General features: G+C 25.8%; 1 pseudogene; it reads right to left on the reverse strand.

Moving 5' to 3' along the window:
• Positions 1-377: 377 nt before the first annotated feature.
• On the reverse strand, positions 378-2,175 carry LOC126555471 (uncharacterized; annotated as a pseudogene).
• Positions 2,176-5,258: the final 3,083 nt, after the last annotated feature.

The following is a 5,258-nucleotide window of genomic DNA, read 5'->3' on the forward strand; positions in this document are numbered from 1 at the left end:
GTATTTTTGATCGAAACTTAGCACCAGCAATAAAAACTTTAATTGGCCCTTCAATATCAATGGTATTGCTGTCTTTAATTTTTCAATCTTCTTATTGAATCTGAAAACAGTTAAATTTTAAATATACTAAGATATACTAGATGATATTTTTTTTAATTATTATACTCTAATAAAAATGAGATATATAGAGGGCAACAACAGTTGAATAACATCAACTGACTTCTTCAGACAAGTCAACCACTCAATACTGATCTCATTTTGAGTAGAATATGGTTAATAATAAATGTAATCTGATTTTTATACAATGTTAAAATGTTAACATTAAGGTATATTATATTATGTTTAAAATTGATTCAAATAAATTAACTTACTAAAGATCAATGAACAAACAGCCAGTGTTGAAAAAATCTTTTTTTTTTTTTGACCTTTGTAACTATAATCCATTAATAAGGAATCAACAAATAGGAATCTCAACATTGCTCTTACAGTGCTTGGAAGTGTAGGACGTACCAGCCGTGATAATTCTGTTATCTGTTAGAAACATTTTTGAAAAATGTAAATTAACTAACTATAATACAAGAAAAGAACCAATATATATTGTGTTAAATATAATGGTTATAAGAACCCTTTAACTGTATCTCTCACATAATTAGTGTAGTAATGTATATGTCCAATACAATTTAAATATCTATTATGATTAAAAGTTAGTATAAATGTTTGCTAATATAGTGTTATTTTACCATTTTATTTTAATATTAATTTTCCAATAAATTTTTTCTCAAAATTTTCCAACTGCTCTTCAGACACCAGTGGTAGTTTATGAATTATGTCAAAAAACTCATCAGTAGCTGCCATATCATAAATCTCGGGGACCTTTGAAGAAGAAATAGTGCTTTCTAATTTCTCAATTCGATCACTGAATGTTTTAACCTCATACCAGATGTTGAGTGTAGTTCTGTTAATTTTATTTATGATGTCTAGATATTAAGAAATAAGAATTATTTTATAATGTTGTAATAATTTTAGTTATAATCAATAAAAACATGTACCTAATGATATTAAAAAAATATTAAATGATAGTGAATTCAACTTACCAGACATTTCAGTTATATTATCTTTAGTATGAATACCAGCATTTAATAACGTAGTCACTTTAAAAGGGGATGCAGATGTAACAACTATCTCATGATTTTGATCATATAATAAATCACTTTCTTTCTCTTAAAAATGATAAATATATTATTATTATTACTATTGTTGTTAAACAATGTATATATTTGTTAATAGAAATGACATACCAACTGCTGTAGAAGAATTTAATTTTGGGCTTACAGATTTGCATTTATTTCCAAATTCTAATTTTCTTTTGTATGTTCCAGGATATGAATGAGTTAAATTAGTATCATTTTCGATAGTTATACATTTATTTTTAGAAGGTGGAGTCCCTGTAAAATAATAAATATTATTAATTAAGTATATGAAAAGGTGGAATATTAATATTCTTCTACATTTCAAAAATATTACAAGCATACTATGATGTATCTTACCCTGAACATTTAATGTGGAAATTGAATATGGAGGATCTTTATCTTCATCATACTCGTGCTCATCAGATGATTCTAAAATAAAATATTTATATGAAGCCTTGCAACTTAACATATTTTAAATAATTCTACAATAGAAGTATGCAAAATATAGTTTAACTACTAACCAGTATCTGATTTTATGTCATCCCACAAAGCTTTAGATTTATCTTTTTTTACTACTTCTAAACACTTTCGTTTAATTTTTTGCTGTCTTGTAAGCAGTTCTTCGTTGCCTTCATTGGCAGATGAAAGATTAGAATTATCTTGAGCTTGTATTGTTTTTCTCTTAGCATCAAGTATATTACCTATAAAATATTTTATATATGTTTATTACCACTTAAATAGTATTTTCATATTTAAGTAAGATTATACAATAAACATCAAAAGAATAAATATTTAAATTCTTACTTATGTCCTTGCCTATTTTCCTGGCATCCAAATATTCAAAATCAAATTTATTAGGTAATATCCTACGTTTAATAAACATTGTAGGGTTTTTTTTGGGCCAGGCACATTTATCTTTTTTGAACCAAAAAGATGGTACTGTTTCAACAGAGTTGTCACTTTTAAAGTTAACAACTGACTACATTTTGGAAACTATTAAAAAGAAAATATGTTAATATTAGCCATTTATTAAGAAAAATAATATATAAGCTTCTCAATTATAAAAATATTGTTCAATAAAGTTAAAAACCATACAATAATATTTATTATTTATTTATATAAATTAATAAGATTTATACATTGTAGAATCATAATATAAACAATTAAAAATATATAGTTAAAACTGTTACAAGTATGTTAATTATAGGTAATTAAATATTAGGAAATATAATAAATGCATTTTTGAATACTATTTACTTCAACAAACACCGTATAATATAATATTATAGTTGAAATTAATATATTAATATCTAGGTAAGAAAATATTTCTACAAAATAAAATTCCTTTTATAATTATTAAATATTTAAAAAATTAAAAAATACAATTACAAAATTATGAAATCAATGAATGAATTAATGGTAAAGCAATGAAGCAGTTATTCGAAGGAATAAGAAATACTTTTTTTTTAATGTAATTTATGTTTAACACAATTAAATCTTTGGATAATTCATTGACAACATAAATATCTAACAATGAGGACTTAATTGTTTATTATTAAATAGTAGTTCATAATGTTGGAATTGTTTACATATTAGTAAATATCTTTATGTTTAGTTTGAATGATAATAAAAACTTTGACTACTTTTTTAGTTGATGTAAGAAGATAGGAATCAGCTTCAATGTGTGATTTAACAATGACATTTTTTAATTTAAGAACCTTAAATTGATAATATTTTTCAGTACTTTTAAGTTTTGGTCCATTGCAATGGGGACCAGAAAGATGAAATTTATCTTGATCTTCAATACCTATGTGTTTAGGAACACTTGTTTTTTCATTATATCTGTTTACAACTTGTTCTAAAGGCTTATGAGGTTTTCGTATCATATTTTTTAAAACACCCATATAATTTTGAAAAGGGAAAGTAGAACACTGATCTAATGGACCGAAGTTAGCATAATCATCACATAATTGCAAAAGCCCATGTATATTGTGTGATATTAGATGACGACCATATAGATTTTCAAAATGTTCAACAAAACCATCCAATAATTGACGAGCCAAATCTAAATATTGAGTATATTCAGGACTTAACAATATAATCATTGATAAACTCAGATGAAAAAAATGGTTCCAATGAACTTTTGATAAAACTGATTTAGAAACAATAGTACCAACATATAATAAAAAAGTGCGAAACTCTGTTCCTTTCCATCGATTTACTTGATCTAATCCTCTAGGTTTTCTAGCAATTTCACTCTGACAATTTATTTTAATTTTATTAAGTAGAACAGATATTTTGTTGATTTTCCAAGATGGATATCGAACTCTGACTGGGCCTTTAATCCACAAGTGTATCAGTTTTCGAACTGTACCCAAACATACTAAATGTAAGTAATCTAAGGAAAAACCATTCACAACATCAAAATTGGGCACAGAAGATACTATTGATAAATCCCCTACATGATGGTCTTCGCTTAATTTTGTTAAATAATTTTGGTGTGTGCGTATAGATGGACGCCTTTCAGGTTTTAAATATGGAAAACAAACACGATTAAGTAAATACTCGCCTTCTTGTTCACATCTTGAACAAGAATGAAAACCAGAGTGACCTTTAGTTTTTAAAATATATGACTTTGCTGGTGCGTCACAGCAAAATACACATATACATACACCATATACTTTTTTGTCGATTTCAATACCATTTTGAACTAACAACTGAAGTTCATCAATAAAATAAGACAAAAAATTATTACTATTAGATGGCTTTTCTTTTCCATAGTAGATTCCTATTGGGAATACAGAACCGTTCGGATGAATATATGCTAATATGGGCCAAAATTGGTCAGAATTACTTTTGAATAAAGGAAGGCCATCTATACCAATTACAAGTTCAATTTATCACTTTCTAAACATCTATTTACATTTAATTTAATTCCATTTTCCACACCAAAATGGTAATATAAACCTGGTTCAATAGAATAAAAATTTGTTATATTTTTTGGAATGTTTTGCATCAAAGTCCTCGAGTCTTTTGGTAATGATTTAAAACATTTATGTTGTTTTAATATGGATAGTAAACTATTTAGAGCATGATGAGATATATTATAATTTACTGACCATTTTCTTAAGTTTAATTTAGTTTCATCACATTGTGAGGCTTCATTAAATGAAAGAAAACTTTCTTCTATTACATGTGAACATATTTCACGTGAATTTTCTGAATCTAATAAATTATTAACAATTTGAACTGAATCTGATTGGCAATTATTTGAAAATATTAAATGTTGAATAGATTTTTCAGCTTGTGTGTTATTAGGTGATGAAATAGCTGTATTATTATTATAATGATAAGAATGAAACTCAGTGATTGGATTTTCAGCCAATATATTAATATTAGATGTTGTGAATGATGTCTTATTATTACTATATTCTACTTCTTCTGCTAGGCGTCTTCTTTTTGAGCGGCTACTCATCGAAATTTTTTTTCGATTTGGTATCATTTTTTAAATGAATTTTACCCTAATTTGGAAAAGTATATATTGTTGTTAGGATAAATTACAGAAATACCTACCTAGTTGTTAAAATATTTTATATGAAAAAAAAAAAAATTATAAACATTCCAAATGCAGGTAGGTAATACTTGAGAAATATGAATATATAGTTATTATTATACATTAACTATTAAGTATAATTCTAAGGATTTGGCAACCCAATTTATATATTATATTAATTTATATTGAACAAAATGTATTTTTACTATATCTATTCAGTACATAACGTAGATAATATAATAAATATTAAATCTTTAGTATGAATTACTGTCGCTAGGTGACTAATCATAAGTCACCTATATTTTCTTTAAGCTTTATAGATTGAAGTAAATTTAATATATAGGTAGTTTATACCTACTAAAAATGACTTACCTAGGTATCTCCTATCTAGCGGCACAGGTTGTAGACGAGGTTGTAGACAATATGTAGCAATGCTTGCCGTTGCTTTTGTATGTAGATCCTTATTAAAATTAAATAGAGTATTCTCTATTCTATATCTGAAAGACTTAAAGGCG

Source organism: Aphis gossypii, unplaced genomic scaffold (genome assembly GCF_020184175.1).
Source record: "Aphis gossypii isolate Hap1 unplaced genomic scaffold, ASM2018417v2 Contig00866, whole genome shotgun sequence".
Classification (NCBI taxonomy): Eukaryota; Metazoa; Arthropoda; class Insecta; order Hemiptera; family Aphididae; genus Aphis; species Aphis gossypii.